This window comes from Eleutherodactylus coqui, chromosome 4 (assembly GCF_035609145.1).
Source record: "Eleutherodactylus coqui strain aEleCoq1 chromosome 4, aEleCoq1.hap1, whole genome shotgun sequence".
Taxonomy (NCBI): Eukaryota; Metazoa; Chordata; class Amphibia; order Anura; family Eleutherodactylidae; genus Eleutherodactylus; species Eleutherodactylus coqui.
The window spans coordinates 134,597,790-134,624,364 of NC_089840.1; the positions used below are offsets into that span (position 1 = coordinate 134,597,790).

Genomic DNA, 26,575 nt, shown 5'->3' on the forward strand with positions numbered 1-26,575 from the left:
ACAGTAAGAAAGTAAGGGGGAGGTTAGGGGTGTGTGTATTCAAACTAGCCAACCAGACTCTGGCCGGATGTTCCACCATCTACCTGTAGTGTAACACTTGAGACGTAACCCTTTGCATACTCGTCACTCTCAATATTAATCCAGGATTTTATACTTTCTATGTCCAGACATACAAATAATATTATATATATTTGGTGGATCCTGCTTAATCCAATAGAATAATCTGATGATATCGGGACAACTAACTCATATTGGAAGAGCGTTCAGCTGCTGTGCAATTTTCCTTTTCACTTCTCTCTGATCACAAAAGAAGATGCACTGTAATAAAATATTCCATACTGGGCATTATTCTGATGTCTCCAAGGCTGGGCTCACATAACCGTATGCTCGCTGTGTATTACCCGCGCAGTTTTCGTGCACCTAATACGCAGTAGCAGAATCGCATAGACTTTAATTGTACTGCTCACACGAGCTGCGCAAAATATGCGCATGAAAAAAAAAAATCACGGTATGCACGGATTTGCACCATGAACAAGGTTTGATGATCTAGATTTGCGCGCATATCAGTGTGTAGTACTGTACTTTTTACACACAAACGGTCTGCTCATATGTGCGTGACATACCCCTTTCATGGTTTAAAAGGCTATTTAGCCTAATGAGGTCCAGATGTGTTCTTTTCCCCACGGTTTTGTGCAGCATATTGCGCATGTATTGAGTGTGCACCTCATGTAGAGCTCTATGGGGTGTTTGGTGCACAAATGCGCACAAAAATAGAGCATATAGAGAATTAAGTGAGAGGAGAGCGCCAAGAATAAAAATTAGCAGCAATCAGTTGTGGTGAAATGAAAAGAAACACTCACCGGGTGCTCAGGTGAGGCTAGACTAATGTCCAGGTCTCACCGGTACCATGATCCTGGATCGCGTGTAGAAATATAAAGCTGAGTCCCTTATCCGTGGAGAGTTGCACAGCAAATATACGAGTATCCACCCAAAATTATGGTGGCTCATTATACAATCAATTGCAAAATAAAAAAGAAAAGCAATGCTTGCGCTCACGGGAACACAGAAACAATAACTAAATTGATTAGATATATAATCAATTTATTTTAATACACAATATACTGAGCTACGCGTTTCTGCGACTATTCTGTCGCCTTTTTCAAGCTCAAATGACACAAGTTAATACAAACTATACATAATTTTAAAAGGAATGGCTTACCAGTCCATGTGCAATAGACGGTGCACGCCGTTCTCTGAATGAATTGGGCGGAGATTCCGCTACCTGGGAGGGTCAGGTTGACGTGATTACCTCACTCTTTGACTCGCTACATGCGTGTCAATTTTTTCTTCAATGAATTACTGTCGAAACTGTTGACAAGTAAAGATAAAGTTTCATTGAAGAAAAAATTGACACGCATGTAGCGAGTCAAAGAGTGAGGTAATCACGTCAACCTGACCCTCCCAGGTAGCGGAATCTCCGCCCAATCCATGCAGAGAACGGCGTGCACCGTCTATTGCACATGGACTGGTAAGCCATTCCTTTTAAAATTATGTATAAATAGTTTGTAATAACTTGTGTCATTTGAGCTTGAAAAAGGCGACAGAATAGTCACAGAAACGCGTAGCTCAGTATATTGTGTATTAAAATAAATTGATTATATATCTAATCAATTTAGTCATTGTTTCTGTGTTCCCGTGAGCGCAAGCATTGCTTTTCTTTTTTATTTTGTAAAAATAGAGCATGTTGTGCTTTTTTTCACATGCATAAAATGCGTGCACAAAAAAGAGTAATGAGAATTAACCCATTGAAATCAATAGGCATGGCACACGCAAATTTTACGCGTGTAAATACACGCTGAAATACGGTTGCGTGAAGCCATCCTAAAGGGTTCTTTTAGACATGCCAATCATCGTTCAAACGAGAGCGTGACGTCATCACTGGATCGTTCGCTCTCCGCAGCTTGTTTAGACAAGTAGATACATCGTTGACTCGTTCAAACAAGAATCGTTCAGTCTTTCGCGACTGAATGATTGCTGTTTAAAGCGAACAGTAAGTGAGCGAGCCATTAATGGTTTTTATGCCTGCAAAAATGAATGAAGAGTGAACAATACTTGTTCAGTCGCTGGGTCGCGTTTAGACGGAACGATCATTCACTTTCGCCTTATTGGAATGATTTTTTGAATGAGGATCCTTTTGTCTAAAACGGCCTTAAGGTTCTGTTGCATACAGTAGTCTTGTGATGGAAAATCACTGAATACAATGTTACAGGGTTTGTTCCATACTAGACATCCCGAAAGGTTGTTAATAGCTGCTGTACTTTAAAGTCATTTTCTGTTTCTAGCATAAAAATAGCTTTTATTTTAACAGTTTTTGATTAGGTTGTTCCCTTTGGTGCTGCTGCTAATCTGTGTTGCTGGGGGTGGGATCTGGACAGAATCAGTTTCCTTCCTCCCTGGAAGCTGACAGTATAGCTCCTGTTGGAGGAGTCTTCTCAGCTGTCCTACAATATTATCACAAAGGTTCTGGTCCTTCCCTACAAGCAGAAGGTTATTTCTATTAGCTGTCATCACTCTTCACTGGTTCATTTTAGCAGCTTGTAAATTACACGCTTTGTTCCTTTTTTTAGAATCTATACAGTGAATTTGATATTTAAAGGGGTTGTCCCGCGGCAGCAAGTGGGTCTATACACTTCTGTATGGCCATATTAATGCACTTTGTAATGTACATTGTGCATTAATTATGAGCCATACAGAAGTTATCAAAAGTTTTATACTTACCTGCTCCGTTGCTAGCGTCCTCGTCTCCATGGTGCCGACTAATTTTCGGCCTCCGATGGCCAAATTAGCCGCGCTTGCGCAGTCCGGGTCTTCTGCTTTCTTCAATGGAGCCTCTCGTGCAGGATGCCGACTCCGTGTAGCTCCGCCCCGTCACGTGCCGATTCCAGCCAATCAGGAGGCTGGAATCGTCAATGGACCGCACAGAAGAGCTGCGGTCCACGGAGGAAGAAGATCCCGGCGGCCATCTTCACCGGTAAGTATAGAAGTCACCGGAGCGCGGGGATTCAGGTAAGCGCTGAGCGGTTTTTTTTTTAAGTCCCTGCTTCGGGGTTGTCTCGCGCCGAACGGGGGGGGGGGGGGGTTGAAAAAAAAAAAAACCCGTTTCGGCGCGGGACAACCCCTTTAATGATGGGATAACTCCTTAATGGCATTATTAAACTTATTTTGGTATGCATACACAATATATCAGGCAGTCTGTTAAGGTAATATTAAGGTAATATTTTGGGCTAATGTATGTAGGGTGCTCGTTCCTTTCTTACCAGAACAAGATGTCCATATAGCAGCAGGGAATAAAGTAATATCTAGGATGAAGTCTATTAGGGCCCTTTTACACAGGAGGACCTGTTGGGCGCAAATGCCTGGCAGGTTGTCCCAGCAATAATCGTGCAGAGGTGCTTTTGCTCAAAAATGATCATCACTGAATGAATGGAGACAGAACGGGGTGGGGATAATTCCAGTCCACCCACCTCCATTCACAGTCAGCAGGCAGTCATTCCTAAATTAATGACTGCCTGTTTACATGGCTGATCCATCATTCAGTTTTCTGCATGCAGAAACCGAACAACGGATGGGAAGCGAATGAATTCACATTTGTCATTCATTTGAGGCATGCATTTACACTGAATGATGATCATTCAGGTTCCCGCTGGATGCAGGAATGTGAACGATTTATCGGCTTCTGTAAAACGGTCCTTACGCTCTGCCTAAGCACAAGTGTAAGCCCAGAGTAAAGATATTGTGCAGGTTTGGAATACAGTGTAATCATTGGTTGTCTTACTTTATTAGATCCAGAACGGGTCCTTTAGAAGTAGTCTGGCCGTGACCTAAGCAGGTACTCATAACAGAACAATATAGTTGAAGCAATTCTTATCAAGACCTGTTTTTCCTCTTTGTGTACTGATGATCTCCAAAATTATAGGAACAATAAACCCTCATTACCTGTGTTTCAGTGAGAGGATGAGGGCTCTTTCACACGTTTTTACACGCGCCGTATATTTGCATAAATGGACAATTTTCCACGATCAAGTCTCATGCTTAATTAGCGTTTTCTCGTCCATTCACACGACCGGGTGCAACATTTTTAGCAAAAGAATACGTTGCACCCCGAAAATTCCTTTGCTCAGCCTAAATCCTTGCAATGACTTTAAAAGTCTAAATACGGGCACCTGTAAGCTTCTTGCAGTGTTGGACGCTGCTAACCTGCTTCTCCATCCCTTTTGCTTTCAGCTCCTATAGGAGTCTATAGGAGCTGCCGCCGTATATCGGTCAAAAGATAGAACCAGAACTATATTTTTACCCATCGTATATTCGCCAGTGCGTATTTCGGTTGCGTATGTTTTTATGGTGCAACGTTTTTACGCGCTGTATTTTACACCCCTGTGAACAAATGCCTTGGAAACCAATGCCTAAGATGGTTGCGCATATCGGTCGTCCATTAAAACTATATACGCTCATGTGAATCAAGCATAAGGCCTATTTCATATGTTCAGACAGCATGGGCCCCAGAGCATATACGCCGAGGCCGCAATGCCATTGCCTCCCCTTCCCTCCCCCTCGCTGGCTCACCTCCTCTCTCCTTCCCTCCGGCCTTTTGCAATGGGAGTGGGCAGGACGAGGGTGGAGCTAAGCACCTGCCCCTTGTCCTCAGCCAGCAATGGTAGGGGGCGGAGCAGGGCAGAGTTTAGCTCTGACCCCGTACCGCCCCCTTCGATTGCAAACAGCCAGAGGGGAGGAGAGAGAAGAGGAAGGAAATTCAGCAGTCATGTGGCTAAACTCCCTCCCACGTCCATAGGAGCCCATGCAGTGGCCAACGTATTTTGGCCAGAAATATAGTTCCAGGACTATCTTTTCGGCCCAGTGTGAAAGCACCCAGGGCTATATTGGCCCGGCTGGACACTTTTACGCACCGGGAATACAGCCAGGTGACCTGATGCATTGGAATCTAATGAATCGTAGCTAGAGATGAGCGAGTATACTCGCTAAGGCACATTACTCGAGCGAGGAGTGCCTTAGCCGAGTATCTCCCCACTCGTCTCTAAAGATTCGGGGGTCAGCGGGGGGCGGGGAGCGGCGGGGGAGAGCGGGTAGGAACGGAGGGGAGATCTCTCTCTCCCTCTCTCCCCCCGACTCCCCGCCGCAACTCACCTGTCACCAGCGCCGGCCCCCGAATCTTTAGAGACGAACGGGGAGATACTCGGCTAAGGCACTACTCACTCGAGTAATGTGCCTTATCCAGTATACTCGCTCATCTCTAATCGTAGCGTATATCGGCTGGCCGTGAAAATGGTGGCCGATATATGCTCGTGTGAAAGAGCCCTCAGACTGACATTTTTGCCGATGGCACATTCAGCCTCTCATTCGCCTAGCTAATAACAGGGAACTACAGATTATATTCAACTGTCAAAATCATGTAGAAAAGGCAGATTAGATTTTTAGATTAGATTTAAAGTCTCTTAAATATTGTCATAAATTCAGCAAAGTCTTTTAATTAGTTTAAGACCAATTGTAATCTACCTGATCATTGAAGCTGGGTTTACATGGGATGACTGTTGGGTGCATAAATGTCTGACAACTGTCCCAACAATTACTGCTCCTGTGCTTTATACTGGGGCAATAGTCATTTGTTGAAGGGAGGTGAAACAGACTGGAGATCTCTCCCAGCCACTGGCCTCCATTCACTATAATCAGGCAGTCACTCATAGATGAATGACTGCCTGTATACACGGGCCAATAGTCGCTTGGTTTTTAGTTCACTACAAGACCAAGTATCTTTGGCAAATGTGCGATTTAAAAAAAATAATAAAATAAGTATATGCCAACATCACCGCGGTCCACATACCGCAGTCCATGCACCGCAGCGGGGCAGATAATGTAACGTCACCAAATTGTGGAGTCTACATAGTTACCATCCACGGAAGAAAAGTGACGGCATATAAGGTGCAGAATATAAAAAATATCTTTATTTCTCATTCACTAGCAATATTTCAACCTTGACGATCTTAATCAAACATAAAATGGAGGGAAACATAAAACATATATATGTACATGACATCACACAAATAAACCAAGTCTCGCCTCCCCCCCTCATATTCATCAACATACACATTTAGTCAATAAACAGGTGTGAGCATAATTAAACACAGCCCACCTGTATAGAAAGACTAGGAAATTATAGTAGCAGTGTTTCTGGTGGCACAATGCACTACACAGCTCTGCTACATACATTTCACACACACACAGCTCTGCTATGTTGCTTTCGCATGAACTGAGTGTGATTTACGGACTTCAACAGCTCGCTGAGGAGACACCGTGGCTTTCGCAGATGAGCTGCATATGATTTACAAACTTCAGCAGCTCGCTGAGGAGACATGTTCGCTCACAGCTTTCACATATGAGCTTCATGTGTTTTACAAACTTTAGCTGGTGGCTGAAGTGAAATTGTGGCTTGTCGCTGTGTCATGTAAGCTACATCAGCTTCATCTTGGCGTTGAACCCTTTGTAGTGACATGTCTGCATGACAGTGACGGTTTGTTTCATCACTGGACAATTAGATGAAGGCTGGACTGGTGTTGGCGGCATTAGCACTTGAGATGACATGATATCGTGTTCAGGAGATGTGAAGATAGTGGTAAAGGAGTATGCTTCAATGTTGTTGATCACTATGCACTGAAAGCTATGTATGTGGATATTTCTAAGGTGTAATTTTTTGAAGTCTCCACACAGGTGTGCAGCAGTCTGACAACCAGGTACAAACTGGCAGACTGAGTACTTCTGTATTCATAGCAACTAAGGCCACGGGGGTTTGTGGGGGATGCAATCTGTGATAATGTCACCGTCATCTGATCAGGAGTGGGAGCTAAGAGACAGTAACTGACATCACAGGTGCTGTCAGGCTCTGCATGTAACTCACAAACACACAAATTTGACGGACAAGTGGTCATTAGTAGTTTGATGATCGATCCAGCGGTAACGACCCTTTTACATACAACGAGAACTGCATGATTCTTGCTTGACCGAGAGAAAGACCTGGTGACGTCATCACCATCTCGCTTGCGCTCATGCAGCCTGTTTAGACGGGCAGGTTTTTTACATTTAGTGTTTAAATGCAACGAGAAGTGAGCGAGCTACCAATGGTTCATTGAAATTAAATGACAAAAATAACAAACAATTCTTGTTTGGCTCATGTTTAAACTAAATGATTATCATTGACTTTCGTTTGTTTTAATACTTTTTAGTATGATAAGTATGATTATAATCGTTCTGTCTAAACGCACCATAAATCTTCATATTGTGAAAGTGAATAGGCACAACCTTCAACGCCAGTCTAAAGCAACAGCACATGGGGGGTTAATGACCAATGATAAAATGTTACATTGTTCATTGCGCAGCGTGTAAGACATGATCACAGAGTCCACGCATGCGTCTCCTTCAACTAATGCATTTTAACTACATCACTGGTTACCAAGAGAACAATTTTTCGCTTTGTGACCTGTCAGCAGTAGCTTGTACACAGGATGACTGCTGCCAGAATTTGCTGTTTTCAGCGATAATTCAGGTGAAAATAGCCCCATGTAAAGGTACTTTTATCAACTCTACTGAAGTTTCGGACAATGAATCATTATTATGCATGGACAATGACTGCAAACTAATTCTGAGTAGCTTCAGATCAGACCGCTGTCCCACCTTGCGTGCTCTCAGCTATTAACATTTTCTAGGACATGTCCAATATATAGGATTCCATATGATACCAAATATGTTCTGTATTTAAAGAAGTATTGCAGGAAATATCTATAGAGTGATACATTGTTGGACTTCATCCCCAATTCCTATTCAAACTAGCAACAAACTTACAATATGGACATAATATATCCAATATAGAAAATAATAAAAATGTAATTTTCGGAACAAAAAAAAATACATAAGCCACTCCTAGATGTGTAAATAAAGCACATTGACGTGCATGCAAAGCATTGTATACTTACCCACAGGCATATTATAAAGGGAAAGTTGTACCATCATCTAGAGCTTCTAAGCTGCTGTGGCTTCTGTAGTTGATCTCTCCAAGACTTTTATCCTCTATTAATTACTGCAAGTCCCATACAAAGGAACCTTTTCTCTCCATTGTCACTGCTCCCTGACCATCCTCTCCATCAGCATTGTGTTCCTCGCTGTCCCTCCTCCACATTCTCTATCTTTTTACATAACAATTCCTCTTATTTCTCCTGTGTGCCCTACTGTAATGCAGGCTAGAGAAGTTGGACTATAAACTTAATTTTCCAGACATTATTCTCTTTCTTTGTATCCCTTTTACTATAATTTGTATGTTTGCTTACTAATTGACCTGTAGAATGGAAATCCATGATTCAGCCTCTTGAAAGTTAAAGGAGTACTCCAAGTTATTGAAAATTTCAAATCAGGAAATGGTTCAAAAATAAAAAAAACTAAATTCTAATTACAGCTCACATTTTTCCCCCAAGTCTGCAGTGGTCTGTATACCGTATACACATGACCATTTGTATCTTTGTATACCTTCATTGATCATCAGAGGGGCCTGAGAGCTGTAGATGAAGCACTTACTGCCTTAGGGTACGCCCCAGGCTTCCTGGAGGTTGTCCTTGGAAGATAGTACCTCCTCTTTAGGTACCACTTTCTGCAGCAAAAAAGGGGCACTGTGATGTAGTCCAATGCAGAACCATATTACACAAACAACTTTATGACCTCATTCAAGGACAAGTATGCAAGCAACTCTACTTTTAGGGGAACACCCTGTTCTAGTGGGGCTTCATTGATGACATTTTCATGATACGGTTGAGGTCTTTGGAAGAATTAGGCCTCATGTCCACGGGCACGCACGGATTCCCAGTGCAGAATCCCAGAGCAGATTCCTTCCCTGCCCGCAGCCATGAGGCCAAAAATGACATTATACCTGACATTATATCTGTCCGAAGGCTGCGCGTGTCTCCTCCGTCGTGACCGGATCTTTTTTCTTCTGCACGGTGGAATGTACTCGGCACACCGGCGGCATGCTGCGTGCATGCTTTCCTTTTTTGTTTTAAATCTCCTGCTTTCCCGTGGATCTATGGCATGGACATACTGTCAGCTGCGTCACGGATTGGACACCTTCCATTGACTTCAATGGAAGTCGTGGAAGCCGCCTGTGCAGGAAAACCACAGAAAATGGGGCATGTTGCGGGTGTTTTCCCACGCGTGCGATCCGCACGCTAGGAGAAAATGACATCCGCAGGGATTTAATGACCTGCAGGTGCCCAATGATTCTCTATGGTCATGGATCGGACACACAGGAGATCCACGAAGATTTATGAAATACATTTTTCCCGTGGACATGAAGTCTTTGAAGTCTGCCATGAATATGTTAGGACTGGTACGGGTAGATGGACAGGGGACCCCTACGCCAGTCCTCTCCCATGTCCCTACCTACTTGCCCCCTAGGCTAAGCCCCAGGGCGACAACTGGGCGACTGTCTCTGCGCTGCACTAGTGACAGGGACCCCTAGGAGGAGGGACAGGGATACAGGCATGTGAGCACAGCGTAGCTGACTGAAAGCAAACAAGGAGGCAAACTAGAGAGTAGTCGTGAACAAACCGGGTCAAACCAAAAGGCCCGTGCGGAGTAGAGGAGGGCAAACAGAAGCAGAGTCAAGTACAAGGCCGAAGTCAAAACCCATATAAGTCAGGTCAGAAGATGCGGGTGTAGGCAGATAAATCAAACCAAACACTGGCACCAGTGTCTGGGCCAGCCAGGTCTATATACAGAACTCCCTGCCCAGAGGGGCGGGGCGAAGTCATATGACACCTGGAGGGGATCATAAAACGGCCTCCCGATAGTGGGGCACACCAGTCCGAGTGCCGCACGACCGACCAGCGGACAGATGCGTCCGCACATGACGCGGGACGCGCCACTGGCCACCGCGACTAACCACCAGAGTGGGGGAACAGCGGACAGAACTGCCAGACCGGGTCCCTGCAGCACCCGGACGAGCACCCTGCACCAACCAGACAGTGGCGCCCCCAGTGGTAACCCCATATCTAACAGAATATCTGAATGCACAAATATTGAATTTAATCCCTTAAGGACTAGGGTGTTTTGGTCCTAAAGGGTCAGACACATTTTAGCGATTTCACACATGTGGTGGTTTTACTACCTTTATTCCTTTAGCTACTAAAATTATTTTTGCTGCCTTTTTTTTGGGGTGAGATATGGGGCTATTTTTTAAATCTTTTTTTTCACTGGCTTTTCTTTCCCAGTTTTTAGTTTTATTGAGGGTAAAAAGCTAAAAAAAATGTTTTAAATTTTTACTTGTTTGGTTTTGAAATTTGTATATTTACGTTAAAATAAACTACAGGAATGGGTTTTGGATGCTCTGATATAGAATATTTTTAGTTTTGGATTACAGGGCACATATGGCGACGGCTTTAGTTGGCGTTGGCGGTGGGTCATTGTCTTTTTTATGTACATATTTTTATTTTATTCATCTTTTTTTTTTTACTTATTTTTGTAACTATTTTTTAAACATCTATGACCCCCATGACGTCCTATTCATCCTTTTCCACTAACACTGGCATCCCAAGGAGGGCCAGTTACAGGAAAACATCCCCCTGTAGTGACAGTAGTCACTAACAGAACTGATCAGGGTCTGCTAAGACAAGTAACATTCCTTTTTTCTTTCTGCAATACATGAGCATTAAGTAGCCTGTAAAACTGATTTTGCCTTCTCCGCCAGGTCCTTAGCTTATTAAAACCTAGGACCAAGCGCCGCATATTTACCGCACTTGGTCCTTAAAGGGTTAACATTTACTAAAACTGTATCAAATTAACAGTTAAAGTTTCTAGATATTTTGGTTTATGTAGGAGGTAATGAGGTTAAAATTGGTTTATTTTAAAAGCCTACAAAAAGGAACAATTTGTTATGTTTGTTATATCTCCCCCAGTTGTATCATGCAGGAGAAGTAAAAATTTAAAGGGATTCTGTCACCGAGCTCATGAAGTTTGACTCAGAGCCATGGAGTCATGGAGGCGGGCTGTGTATAGGGAGAGAGTTGTTACTCTGCATGCTACGGGTGGAAAGAGGCCGATGCGGCCAACCTCTATGAACCGGAGCTTAAAGGGATTGTCCCGCGATAGCAAGTGGGGTTAAGCACTTCTGTATGGCCATATTAATGCACTTTGTAATATACATCGTGCATTAAATATTGGCCATACAGAAGTTATACACTTACCCCCTCCGGTGCTGGCGTCCCCGTCTCTATGGCGCCGACCAAAGCCGCCTTCTGCCTGGATTAGACGCGCTTGCGCTGAAGGGGCCGCTCCGGCGTGCTCGCGCCGCACAGGTCTTCTGCGCATTCTGCGGCGCGAGCACGCCGGAGCCGGACAGAAGAGGGCAGACTGCGCAAGCGCGTCTAATCCAGGCGGAAGGCGGCTTTGGTCGGCGCCATGGAGACGGGGACGCCAGCACCGGAGGGGGTAAGTGTATAACTTCTGTATGGCCAATATTTAATGCACGATGTATATTACAAAGTGCATTAATATGGTCATACAGAAGTGCTTAACCCCTTAGTGACCAAGCCTGTTTGCGCCTTAATGACCAGGCCAAATTTTGCAAATCTGACATGTGTCACTTTAACATGGAAAAACACCAGAAAGGTTTTGCATATCCAAGCGATTCTGACATTGTTTTTTCGCCACATGTTGTGCTTCATTTAGGCGGAAAAAATAGACCGATAGAAATTGTGTTTATTTATTAAAAGCGCCAAAATTGGGAAAATTTTGAAAAAATCGTCATTTTTTCACATTTCCAACTGCAATATCTTAAATATGTGCAAACATAATATAGAAATTTTTGCTAAGATTTATATTTCCACCCGTTTACTTTATTTTGGGCGCACATTGGAAAAACTTTCGTTTTTTTTTTAACTATTTAGGAGACGTACAAATTTAACATTACTTTTTAGCATTTTGAGGAACACTTTGTTTTCCTATACCAAGCCGAGATTGGAAAGGCTCATGAGTGTCAGAATAATAGATACCCCCCCAAATGACCTCATTTTAAAAACTACACCCCTTAATGTATTCACTGAGAGGTGTCATGAGTATTTTGACCCCACAGTTTTTTTTCAGGAATTAATTCAATTTAGAGGAGAAAAAGTAAAATTTCATATTTTTGCAAATCTGTCATTTTAAAGACATATTTTTTTCCTATAGTTTACATGAAAATCAGGATTTACACCCCAAAATGGATACCCCTATTTCTCCCGTGTTCAGAAATATACCCATTGTGGCCCTATTGTTATATCTGAGTCCACAACGGGGCCCAAAATGAAAGGAGTAGTCAGTGTCTTTCAAAACAGAAATTTTGCTTGAAGTCCTTTTAGGCCCCATAGCACACATGTAGAGTTCTTGAGCGCCCAAAACCATAGAAAACCCCCACAAATGACCCCATTTTGAAAACTAGACCCCTTAAGGAATTTATCTAGGGGTGTACTGCATATTTTGACCCCACAGTTTTTGCATGAATTCAAATCAAGCAAAAGGAAAAAATTGTGATTTTCGTTTTTTCGGCAATTCTGTCATTTTAAAAACAGCTTTTTTTGTACAGCACACATATGAAGGAAGACTTGCACCCAAAAATGGATACCCCTGTTTGTCCCGTGTTCAGAGACATACCCATTGTGGCCCTAATCTTATGTCTGGATACACAACGGAGCCCAAAATGAAAGGAGCGACCGGTGGCTTTCGGAACACAAATTTTGCTTGAAGTCCTTTTAGGCCCCATTGCCCACTTGTAGAGTTCTTGAGCGCCCAAAACCATAGAGAACCCCCACAAATGACCCCATTTTGAAAACTAGACTCCTTAACGAATTTATCTAGGGGTGTACTGCGCATTTTGACCCCACAGTTTTTGAATAAATTCAAGCAAAGCAAAAGGAAAAAATTTGGATTTTTGTTTTTTTGGCAATTTTGTCATTTTAAAAACAGCTTTTTTTGTACAGCACACATATGAAGGAAGACTTACACCCCAAAATGGATACCCCTGTTTGTGCTGTTTTCAGAAATATACCCATTGTGGCCCTAATCTTATGTCCGCATGCACAACGGGGCCCAAAATAAAAGGAGTAATCGGTGGCTTTCAGAACATAGATTTTGCTTGAAGTCCTTTTAGGCCCCATTGCCCACTTGTAGAGTTCTTGAGCGCCCAAAACCATATAGAACCCCCACAAATGACCCCATTTTGAAAACTAGACCCCTTAACGAATTTATCTAGGGATGTACTGCATATTTTGACCCCACAGTTTTTGAATAAATTCAAGCAAAGCAAAAGGAAAAAAATAGGATTTTCATTTTTTGGGCTATTGTGTCAATTTAAAAACAGTTTTTTTTGTACAGCACACATATAAATGAAGGCTTTCACCCCAAAATGGATACCCCTGTTTGTCCCGTGTTCAGAAACATACCCATTGTGGCCCTAATAGACTTACAGGACCCATGGCTAGGCCTACAATAAAAAAGGAATACCCGTTGGATTTCAGGGTACCACTGAATAAATTTCAGGCCCCATTGCCCACTTATCGAGCCATTGAGCGGCCAAAACTATAAAGAACCCCCTCAAATGACCCCATTTTGAAAACTAGACCCCTTAACGAATTCATCTAGGGGTGTACTGCGTATTTTGACCCCACAGTATTTGAATGAATCTAAGCAAAGCAGAAGGAAAAAGTTACGATTTTCAATTTTTTTGGCAATTTTTTCAATTTAAAAACAGTTTTTTTGTACAGTGTACATAGGAATGAAGACGTTCACCCCAAAATGGATACCCCCGTTTGTCCCGAGTTCAGAAACATACCCATTGTGGCCCTAATCTACTTACAGGACGCATGGCAAGGCCTATAAAGGACGGAACACCCGTTGGATTTTAGGGCACAACTGAATACATTCCAGGCCCCATTGCTTATTTGTACAGAATAAAGATTGACTCCCTAAAAATTCCCCCCCTCCCCCTCCACGCCCTTTTTGGCGTTCGCAAATCTTAGATAAAAGTAAAAATGTGAACTGTGTAGTATTTCCGAAGACAGGGGTAATTACGGAGGCTGGTTGGAATGGGCCCATGGGGCAATAAAACCGGGTATCCCCCCCCCCCCCTCTCATGCTTTTTGGGGGTATTTCATGACCTCAGTGGCGGGTATGGGGTGTAAAAAGTGGCGTTCCGTGAGTCTCCGTAAGCTTGATGAGGTGCGGCGGTCTCACACAGAAGGCGCTCAACAAGGTGCTCCTGGAACTGCAGGAAAGCGAGCGTTCCCGGGGCTTCTTGTAAAATACGTATCACAGGTAGCTGTCTGAATAACGCCGGGCTCACGCGGGTGCAGGCGGAATCCGCTTGCGGAGGCCCACAGCGGATCCCATCTGTGAGCCCGGCTGTGACCCTGCGTACGGCTGCGTAATGTACTGCGCATAACTGCCTACTCACACAGGCGGTCATGCACAGTACACCTTTGTTTGTATTTCCCGCACCGTCGCTTAGCGATGACACGGGTACCCGCAGCCCGTATACAAGGTAGTTGCGTATGGGCAGCGGGTATATCCGCGACCATGGAGCACAATGGGCTCTATGTTGCCGATTCCGCAGTAAAATAGAACCTGCTGCGTTCTCTTTTCTGCGAGTGGATTACGCAATTCTGACCCGCTAATGTGAGCGGAATTGTGTAATCCAGTGCGATTGATCTGCGTATTACCACGGATCAGACGCATGCGGAATCCGTCATTCCTATCCGGTCATGTGAGACCGGCCTAAGGTAGATCGCTACCTTTTTATCACGTGACCGGGGACCGCTCAACGAGGCCACCCGTCACTGCTCCAGACTCTCGGTGACTGTTGGTCGCTGGGAGCAAGGAGATTTTAAGTTTCCTGGGCTCCCTGACTCTTGCGCATGTGTCCGGCTTTTTGCCGGCAATCGCATGTGCAGAATCCTGGAAGGTCCACGGAGGAAGATCGCGTCGGGATTCAAATACGCAGGCCTCCGGTAAAAAGATTCATCTCCTCTCACCGATCGCATCAGTGAGGGGAGATGAAACTTCAAATTTTTTTTTTTACTTTTACGTGATCGCCATTATTGGATAATGGCGAACACGTGACCAGGAACCGCTCACCGCGGACCCCCATTAAATCTCCATGCTCTTGGCTACGTTTTGTAGCCAGGAGCAGGGAGAATTTAAATTATCCTGGCAATCCACAGCTTTTGCGCATGCGCCCGCCATTTTGGCGACGGGCGCGTGTGCAGAAGCTGTGGTAAGGTCCGCGGATAAATCTGGGGGCCTTAGGTACGTACTTTCATCCTCCCTCACGGATATGATCCATGAGGGGAGATGAAACATACGCTTTTTAAACGTTTAAAAACTTTTTTTTACTTTTTTTTTTTTTACTTTTTTACACTTTTTTTTCACTTTACATGATCACTGTCATCCATTGGTTGACAGTGATCATGTCCCTGGTATAATCTCTCTGCTCCTAGCTACACATGGCAGCCAGAAGCAGAGGGATTTTAAATTCCCCGGGGCTCGAGCCCGTCTGTGCACGCGCCCGATGTCAATCATCGGGCGCGCATGCGCAGACGGGGATTCGGGTCCCGGGACATCGGGACACCGCTGAGGACTGGGGGTGAGTATTTTCACCTCCCCTCATGGATCCGATCCATGAGGGGAGGTGAAACTGACTTTTTTAAAACTTTTTTTTAACTTTTTCGCGATCGCCGCTAACCATTGGATAACGGCGATCGCGGTACCGGGGACCGCTCACCGCAGTCCCCGCTGACATCTCCTGCCTCCCGGCTACCTACAGGAGCCGGGAGCCAGGAGATTTTAAATCTCCCGCGCCGCCGGGCCTTCTGCGCATGCGGCTGACGTAATGCCGCCTGGCGCGCATGCGCAGAAGACCGGCTTCGGGCCCCGGAGCGGCAGGAGAGCGGGGAGCAGCGTGCAGGACCTGGGTGAGTAATTTCAGCTGCTCCGATGGATCCGATCCATCAGAGCAGCTGAATCTTTAACTTTTATGTACTTTTATTTACTTTTTTTGCGATCGGCGCTATACATTGCATAGCGCCGATCGCAATGCCGGGGGGGGCTCCGAACAGCCCGGGATGACAGCTCCATGCTGTCAGCTACCTGCGGACACCGACAGCATGGAGCTGTCACGTCCACAGCCCGAGGGGCACTATTCTCTGCAGGAAGCATGTTTTTACGTCCTCAGAGAATAGAGCCCACTTCGGGAGGACGTAAAAACACTATGGGCTGGTCGTTAAGGGGTTAACCCCACTTGCTTTTGCGGAACAACCCCTTTAACTCTGAGTCAAACTTCATGAACCTGGTGACAGAATCACTTTAAGAGATATAGTGGTAAGATTCAATATTGGCAGTGAAGAAAGCACCAGACTTACCTGATAGCACCAAAGATGGGTCATTTTTCCTGTCTGACTTGTTAGAATTGAGGAAATGGAGATGACACATTCACACATGCATATAGTGGGAAACTGCATACTATTAGGCCTCATGTCCACGGGCAAAAGATTATTTTAAATCCGCAGCGGATCACCCGCACGTGGATCCGCATCCCATAGGGATGCATTGACCACCCGCGGGTAGATAAATACCCGCGGATGGTCAATAAAAGTGATTTTAAAAAAAATGGAGCATGAAAAAATCCAGACCATGCTCCATTTAGGTGCAGGTCTCCCGCGGGGACGGCTCCCGCGGGCTTCTATTGAAGCCTATGAAAGCCGTCCGGATCCGCGGGAGACCAAAATCAGAATATACTCATTTGCTCCGGATCTTCCCTTCTTCGCGGCTTCATCTTCTCTCCGTCGCGGCCGGATCTTTTTTCTTCGGGCCGGCGCATGCACGCGGCACGCAACCCACGTGCCATGCACATCTGCCGGGCCGAAGAAAGAAGATCCGGTCGCGACGGAGAGAAGATGAAGCCGCGAAAAAGGGAATATCCGGAGTGGGCGAGAGGTGAGTAATTGCTATTTTCATCCCTCATGTCTGCGGGGCAGGAGGGACCCGCTACGGATTCTCCATATGGAATCCGTAGCGGGCCTGATTTTCCCCGTGGACATGAGGCCTTAGAGAGGAATATACCTGACAATCTGAATGCATTATATACACTATACAGTGACCCTGTAGCATAGTAAATATGGGTGTGGCTCAGTAGTTGCCTTAGAGTGCAGGGGTCCTGGGTTCAAATCAAAGTAAGGCCAACATCTGCATGGAGTTTATATGTTCTCCTCATATTTGTCCGTTTTTTCCTCCAGATATTCGAGTTTCCTCCCATGCTCCAAAAATAAACAGAGATGTAATTATAGATTTGGAGCCTCAATGGCGACAGAACCAAATATTAGGTGATGTAAAGAGCTGCGTAATATGCATCCGGTTTATAAATGAAGGTGATTATTATTTATTTGGGTGAGACGATGATTGAGTCATCGAAGGATTAACAAACAAAAAAATGCAATGAGACAGGGAATGATTCAGTTACTTGTAGCAAAACTCTGTATAGACAAGAACCACTCTATAAGTTAATTAAGATTTAGGCTGCCTGCACACGGGCAGGTCGGATTCCGCATGCGAAATCCTGCAGCGGAATCCAATCCTGTGTCTGGCCGGTGACCTCCGCATACTTGTCCTATGGATGTGCCGGCTGGCGCGCCGGCTCACATGCACCGAACAGAATAGGCCGCGCCGTCGCTAGGCGATGACGCGTATCCCGCGACCTTTACACAATAATGATTGCGGGAGGGCCGCGGGACGGACAACAGGAAATCGCGTTTTGCCATAGCATGCTATGGGTGGTATTTGCTGCGGAATCCGGAGGCGGACATCCGCTCTGGATTCTGCAATGCAAATCTGCCTATGTGCAGGCAGCCATAGAATTATAGATTTGGTGACACTTTTTGGGAGAAGAGATGATCAGAAGAACTTTTTATGTAGAAAGGAGTTGAAATGGGTCTGTACATTACTATTGTTTTAACTTCGGGGCCTAAATATAGACTTTCATATAAGTAATTTATAAGAGGCCAATATATTTTTTCTTGGGAGAAGTACACTCATTGTGAAAAAAAGAGTTGTTGGAATCACATTAAATTTCGTGTGAATGTAACATTAATATAAGTAAATAGGATCATTTATTGAGGAAAACTGACCCCTTGAAGCAAGGCTCTAGTACCCTGTTGTACCGCCTCTAGCTTGGACAAAAGATGTGACATGGGTGGGCATGGAGGCTCTAGTACCCTGTTGTACTGCCTCTAGCTTGGACAAAAGATGTGACATGGGCGGGCATTGAGAATCTAGTACCCTGTTGTATCACCTCTAGCTTGGAGACAAGATGTGATATAGGCGGGCATGGAGGCTCTAGTTCCCTGTTGTACCGCCTCTAGCGGTAGTCTAAGTGCCGCAAATTAGCCCCGACCCGTTCCGCCTCTCCCCATTGCAAATAGTGCAGAGGGGCGGAGAGGAGGCAGAGAGAGGGCGGGAGCTCAGTTCCTGCTCCTGGCTCTTCCATCCTCCCCCCCCCCTGCACATGACGATGGCGTATATTGGCTCGGCGTGAAAACCAAGCCGATATACGTTCGTGGGAATGCAGCCTAAAGCTGTACAGATACTCCCCGACTTGCGAACGGGTTCCGTTCCGGGAGCCCGTTCGCAAGTCCGTTTTGTTCGCAAGTCGAACAAGTAGTAGTATGGAGCGGGATCGCGGGTGGATCCCGCTCCATACAACGTCGGGTGCCGGCTGTTCTTACAGCGGACACCCGGCGGCAGCAGTTCCGACGAGCCGCGCCGCTTGTTGGAACTGTTAACACTTTAAATACCGCTCTGACAGCGGTATTTAAAGTGTTAACAGTTCTGACGAGCGGCGCGGCTCGTCGGAACTGCTGCCGCCGGGTGCCCGCTGTAAGAAACAGCCGGCACCCGACGTTCAGGGGGCCCGTACAGCGTCCCACGATGAGATCGCGGGACGCTGTGTGGTTGCTAGGCAGCCGGGGACCTCCTGAAAGGCCCCAGGGCTGTCTATGCAGAGTGCCCATCAAGCGCACGGCTTGCTAGGCGCTCTGCATAGACAGCCCTAGGGCCTTTCAGAAGGCCCCCGGCTGCCTAGCAACCGCGATGTGACCGGACAGGCTTCTATCAGGCTTGATAGAAGCCTGCCCGGTCCCTGCACAGTATGATGTAATGCCATAGCATTACATCATACTGTGCAAAACAGATAGTTCGTATCTAGCGAAATTCGCAAGTCGAATGTTCGCAAGTCGGGGACTATCTGTATTGCAAAACCCTGGTAGAGCTAAATTGATGGGCATCCTGGCTGTTACCTAGCTATTTCAACAACAGATAGAGCTAGAGACTTCAGAAAAGAATATTAATAGGCTTCACTTAAAGTGAATATTGAAAGACTGTTAATAGTCACATTTTTGGATGTAAACCACTAGCATTATACAATAAATTAGAAAATATTAAAATGATCTGTTAGTAGTATTTATAGGCCTTCTGTATACAGGGGCATATATATAGGGAGTGCAGAGGTAACAGTCAGCATACAGGCGAGCCCAAAGCCCATTCTGCTACATAAGAAGAGACCAATATTTAAATAGCACATGGAAGGTGGGGACGCTGTTGCCTAATTTGCACTGGAACTCAGAAGCTTCAAGTTATGCTCCTGGTCAATGTATAAAAAAATCTCAAATACCACAAAATTCTTCAAAGCAAAGCTGCCACAGTAATATAAATGTGAGCTGACATCCAGTCTTGTCAACATGAAGTGGATAACAGAAAGTGGGTCATGTTGTTGTGTATAATGAATATGGCACATGTAAATCTCATACAGTTAAAAACATAGTTACACAATTTATTAGAGATTAATACTGATTACTATATATAGTGCTAAAGTAATCCTTATCTATTTAACAGCTGTATGTACAGTACATACATTTAGAAATGGAGTTTGTCACTGTAGTAGCTCTGAATTTGTCATCTGGCATTGCGTATACTGCTAACATTTTCCATGCTCCTACATGGTAAGCAGCTATTCTACAGGTGGCCATGTATACTGACTGAGCCCACCAATGTCCTAACAGAGAAATAAAAAGGAAATAATAGAAGGGCATACTAGATAAAAAATTGACAGCAGAAAAGTTTCTATGATAGAAAGTTCTCAGAACACAGAGCATTGCAGCTTGTCATATATGGGGCTGCGTAGCCGCAGACCAGTCAGAGTGCCCATCATGGTGACCATTATCTGCCCCTGAAAGCTCCTACAGTGGGAATGTGGGCATCAGGACTAGACCAGGGAGCAATGGAAGAAGGAAGTCTGGTTTGTTCTGAGGAACCATGCTTTCTTCTACTTCACGTGGATAGCCGGGTGCGTCTCCATCACTTACCAGGTGCAAGAGGTGGCACCAGGATGGACTACTGAGAAGAAGGCAGAGCTCTGCTTGCAAAAACCTTGTGTTCTGGCATTCATGTGGGTGTTACTAAGGTGTATAACCTGCCTAAAAACTAAAGTATATCCCTTCACGACAAGGGTATTCCCTAATGGCAGTGGCCTCTTGCAGCAGGATAATGTGTCCTGCCACACCACAAACACTTTTCAGAAGTGGTTTAAGGAATATGACAAGGTGTTGACTTGGCCTCCAAATTCCCCAATCCAATTGAACACCTGGATGTGCTGGGAAAACAAGTCTGATCTATGCTGTCACCACCTCGCAACTTAAAGGATATGCCGCTAATGTCTAGGTGCCTCATTCAGAGGTTTTGTGTGTATATACAGTATATATATATATATATATATATATATATATATATATACACATATATTATATATGTCTCTCCCTCATAGCAAGACATGAAATATTGACACATTATATTACCACAAACAATAGTCTTTGATGCACTTGTGAGAGAGTTAGATGACCACAGGGTTAGCGTGTTGGATGATCACCAGACCCCACAGGCATTCTCTCTCTATGAGTCGGACTGCAGCCAGATCTAGAATTATCCTCAAACAACAAGCATAGCACAGCTGGACCCACACGCATTAAATGCATAGTTCAGGACGTACGACATGTAGTGCATAGTACATTTCGACTGCCCACCCACCATGTAGAACAGGCAATTACTTGCCCTCAGCATAACATGGACTTTCACTGATATTTTCACGCAGGAAGGTTTTACTCAAACATTTTCTGCTTAAGAGCGACTTCAGGCGGATGTATTTGTGCACATTTTTACGCAAAAATTGTGCTAGCAAAACACAGAGCATAGAACATATTGATTTCAGGACCTGCTCCATCTTTCTCATAGAAGTCTGAGGTGTGCAAATGCACGTACAATATGCAAGAACATACGCAAAACCGCAGGGAAGAGAACATATCTGGACCTCGTTTAAATCAGGGAGGGCGTGTCGCGCACATATGAACAGGCACTGCATGTGCAAAAAACCACAGTTTTAGGCTGCATTCCCACAAACGTATATCGGCTTGGTTTTTACGCCAAGCCGATATACGTCGTCCTCATGTGCAGGGGGGGAGGATGGAAGAGCCAGGAGCAGGAACTGAGCTCCCGCCCCCTCTCTGCCTCCTCTCCACCGCTCTGCACTATTTGCAATGAAAGAAGGCAGGGTGGGGCTAAGTTCCGAGAATTAGTCCCGCCCCCATTCCGCCTCTCCCCATTGCAAATAGTGCAGAGGGGCGGAGAGGAGGCAGAGAGGGGGCGGGAGCTCAGTTCCTGCTCCTGGCTCTTCCATCCCCCCCCCCCCCCTGCACATGAGGACGAGCTGATATACGTTCGTGGGAATGCAGCCTTACATGCAGACACGCACGCAAATCAACCTCGTTCACTGCACAAATTGTGCTGAGGCAAGCGTATTTGTGTATACGTTCGTATAAAGCTGCATTAGTTAGCTATTCATTTTGCAGCAGTTAGGCTGGTGTCCCACATGGGGGAAACGTATTAAGGGCTCCTTAACACTTGCGCTCACCTGGGCACTGTGCTGTTGTGGAATCAACTTGCCTTTTTTTAGTGCCTATTGGCGTATTTTACTGTACCTTTCTGTTCATTTGTGCACAGCAAACAGACGCACCAATTGAAATGGCTAATTAGTCTAATGGGCTCCAGATGTGTTATTTTTCTAGCAGAATTGAGCAGCGTATTGCACATTTCCTTGCGATACGTGCGCATTTGTGCACCCCCCGATTGACTTCTACTGTATTTCTCTGAAAATAAGACACTGTCTTATATTAATTTTTGCCCCAGGGGCTGTCTTATAATACTCACCTAGCAGCCGGTGTTTGGATCCCTCACGCTGGTCATTGGATGGCTGTGATTGGTTAATCAAGTGCCAGCTCTGACTGGCTGACACAGCGCTGGATGAGCCAATCAGAGCAATCGCTTGCTGGAGGCAGGGTTTTCAAGCCCGCTACCAGGAAGAAATGCTCTGTCGGCATTCAGGAGTACATGGAAACCTGCAGCAGCAACAGAAACCAGCGTGAGGGACCCAAACAACGTCTACTAGGTGAGTTTTGCTTTTTTTATCATGTAGTGTAGCTAGAGCTTATTTTCAGGGGAGGGCTTATATTTCCAGCCCCATCCCCCTGAAAATCAGTGTAGGGCTTATTATCAGGGCAAGTCTTATTTTCGGGGAAACATGGTATATGGGCCTTTGGTGTGCAAATGCGCAGAAAAGTAGAGAACGCTGACTTTTTTTGCGTGACTGAAATGTGCGTGAAAAATACAGAAATGTGAATGAACCAATTAAAATCAATGGGTTCTATTCTCTTTATTTTACGTGCGCAAATATGCCCATGGAAGGAGCCCTAAGACTGGCATTTCCAACACCAGTATTAATATCCTTTCCACTGGTGCACAAGTGGCACAGAGCAGCATACAGCAGTGCTTACGCCAAATTGTGTGACCTTTTACGCCAAAATATTGTTAAGTCTCCCCCATAGTCTTGCTCATACGAAATGCATGACAAAAAACTCTTTCTAACAAAAAACGCATGAAAATCATGGCAGCCAGTACTGCATGAAGTGACAAGTTAAATAGGCTCAGACAGCAGAGAGGCTGGCAATATACAGTGAGAGAATCCCAATGGACGTCTTCCAACATCAGATCTGTACAGCCTTAAATCATAATGTCTTCAGAGGTCAGACAGTGGATTGGAAAAGGGTTAGGCTGTAAATCAAGTATTGGAGGCGGATACTAAATACATAGAGACAAACTTCACTTAAAACCGAGAAATCCAAATATAGGTGAAGTCAACCTCAATGTTCCATGTCACACTCACACGGGTAGTTTGGTACAATGTATGAGTATAAGGGCGCCCACCCACTGGCGTTTTTTTACCTGCGTTTTGCGTTTTGCGTTTTTCCTGCACAGGCATAGAGATAACATGTGTTCCTGTCCACTGGCGTTTTTTTTGCGTTGCGTTTGCGTTTTTAACATAGGAACTGTCAGTTGCATATGTGTCCTTATTTTTCTCAATGGAAATTAACGGAAAAGCCGCGAAAACGCCGCGAAAAACGCGCGGAAAAATCGCGGGAAACGTGGCGAAAACGCTGCATTTTTTCCCCGCGGAAAACGCAAACGCCAGTGGGTGGGCGCCCTAAAACTGGATTCCAGGCTAAGGGCGAGCACCCACTGGCGTTTTTTTACCTGCGTTTTGCGTTTTGCGTTTTTCCTGCACAGGCATAGAGATAACATGTGTTCCTGTCCACTGGCGTTTTTTTTGCATTGCGTTTGCGTTTTTAACATAGGAACTGTCAGTTGCATATGTGTCCTTATTTTTCTCCATGGAAATTAATGGCAAAGCCGCGAAAACGCCGCGAAAACGCCGCGAAAAACGCGGGACACGCGGCGAAAACGCTGCGTTTTTTTCCCGCGGGAAACGCAAACGCCAGTGGGTGCTCGCCCTAATACTATTAATCATTCTGAGGATTCCTTAGAATGGACGCACGTGTAGCAAACTCTCATCTGTTAGCGCTGGTGCTAGCAGCTCCTCTGCAGAGTCCACATTGTGTCCTGTTTTCTGCTATAGGATTCAAAATCATCATCCACATCCTAGCTAGCCGGAATAGCGGGATGGGGACCCAGGAGTAATGGAGCTGTATAATATGTCCACATCTTCTATTCCAGAGGCAGATATTACAGATATTACCATATATTGTATCCGCTTCTGAACCTCCAATCTAGTAATCAGTGTGAACAAGACTGACATGTATGAGAACAATGAGTCTACTGTATTGTATGAAACCAGGAAGAGCGTGACCGCGGGATCTAGATAAGGAAGGTGTCAGGTATTCGGTATTCACAATCACCAATTTGTACTGCCCAAATCATAACATTTTAGCTTTAGTCACCTAAGGGCTTGTTCACAATGTTGTTAGTCTCATTAGGCATCTCCATTCCATCTGAGTAGCAGGGAAATGGAAATAAAAACAGATTTAAAAATGTTCGTTTTGTTCCCAATTGATTTCAAAGAGTTTTCATGAAAAATGCAAATATTTCCATCTAGAAAAACTTAATGGAATTAAAAGGAAATAAACAAACATATTTCTGTTTTTAACCCATTAAGGAACAAGTGCCATAAATTTAAGGCTCTTGGTTCTGGGCTTTTATCCCACGCCACAGTAAAAATATGGCACAGGATTAAAACTCCTGCAATGTAGCAGGAGCAGGTTGGTTGCTTGGCTGTTAGTCACAGCCGAGGACCCGGAGGAGAGGGCAGAAGTGATTTTTAATCGCTTCTGCTTTCTCTCTTGCAGACTACATAGTACTTAGTACTATGTAGTGAATAGAAAAAAATGGAAGTGAGTAGAAAACTGAAGTTTATTTTCACTACAGGGGAATGTTTTCTCCTGTAACTGCAGCAACTTTGGATGTGACTCCTATGGAAAACACAGGTTACAGTGAAAACTGTAAAATTAAAAAAAAAAAAAAACAGTGTGAATGACCCCAGAGGTCTTATATGACATCATGGTGGGCAGATGTTAAAAAAAAAAGTTGTAAAAATATTAAACAATAAAAAAAAAATTATATATATTTTGTGGCAAGCCAGGGTTACTCGCCTCATGGATCGCCAACCCCTCCGTCCATAATGGTCACCTCGTGGCTAGAAACACTCCGGAAATTTGGATTTCTTTCAAATCTGGCACCTGCCAGTTTTATTCCACATCACAGCAAACGTATGTATAGCATACAATACAGTCCATTATCTGCACCCCACCAGGGTGTGAGTCTAGGGTCATCCTCCCTGTCAGACTCAAGGCCTCCAATGGTTCACACTGGACCTCCAGCTTGCAACACTTTCAGCTCCGCTCTGCTGTCCTTTTTGCCCTGAGTGTGGCAGGAACTGATCCTTTTATCTTACCTCCTACCACACCCACAGGTGTCTCTCTCACTGCAGGTATCAGAATGCCTGTCTATCACCCATTGCAGGCCATTCTGTACATTGCAGTCCTACAATATATCGCTCCACCCCCGACACCACCCAAAACCGTCACCATATGTGCCCTGTAATCCGAAACTATACAAATTATATATCACAACGTCAAAAAACAAGATCAGGAATCCATTCCATTCCATTAAAAATAAACTATGAATTAAACTTTTTTTAGCTTTTTAACTCTGATAAGTTTTAAAAATATTTTGTGAAAAAAGATATTAAATAGCCCTGTATGCCACTGCAAAAAAAAGTTACAAAAATAACTTAGATGGCTGAAGAAAAACAATAGGGCCGTAAAACCACCACATCGGTAAAATCCTTAAAAAGCGTCTTGTTCTTTAGGACTAAAACACCCTAGACCTTAAGGGGTTAATGTAAACACATTTAAATCAATGGGGAACAAAATGGAAACATTTAATTCTAGTTTTATTTCAGTTTATCTGCCCCTTAAATTGAACAAAGAAATGGGAATGCTTAACTGAACCCTAATAGTATTGTGAACAAACACTAAAGGGCATTTATTTGGGGTGGCATCAGAACCCTGTTGAGGCAGTCAGTGTCCTCACTGCAGTAGGGTCTAGAGCATTGTGTCCCAACTTCAGTCCTCAAGGCCCCCAACAGGTCATGTTTTCAGGATATCCTATAGTAAGAACACCTGTAGCAGAGGTGGAGCTAAAGCCTCGTGGGCCCAGTTGCAAAAGTTCAGCATGCGGGCCCTCCCACAACTCCCGGGCCCTCTTGATTGTTAGGTCTCTTAGGAAGCCCATCGATGCAACACCAGCAGGTGTGGACATTGCTAAAATCTTAAAAGAATAGGCAGAGGCTATATATGCCATTAATAATACTGGTGTTTTCTTATATGAGATAGGAGCCTTTGGACCCCTTAAGGCTCCAAGGCCAGGTAGTGACTGTGACCTCCTCACCCCCTATAACTACACCCCTGACCTGCAGCAATGCCTGAGATACTGACAGTACTGAGGAAATCCTAAAAACATGACCGGTTGGGCTTACAGGAGGACT

At 44.7% G+C, this 26,575-nt stretch overlaps 1 protein-coding gene across 2 annotated transcripts in view; it reads right to left on the reverse strand.

The window, feature by feature from the left end:
* The window catches only part of PLEKHA6 (pleckstrin homology domain containing A6), a 164,185-nt gene that overhangs the window by 107,725 nt on the left and 29,885 nt on the right, over window positions 1–26,575 (reverse strand). The gene's annotated exons all lie outside the window — the stretch shown is intronic.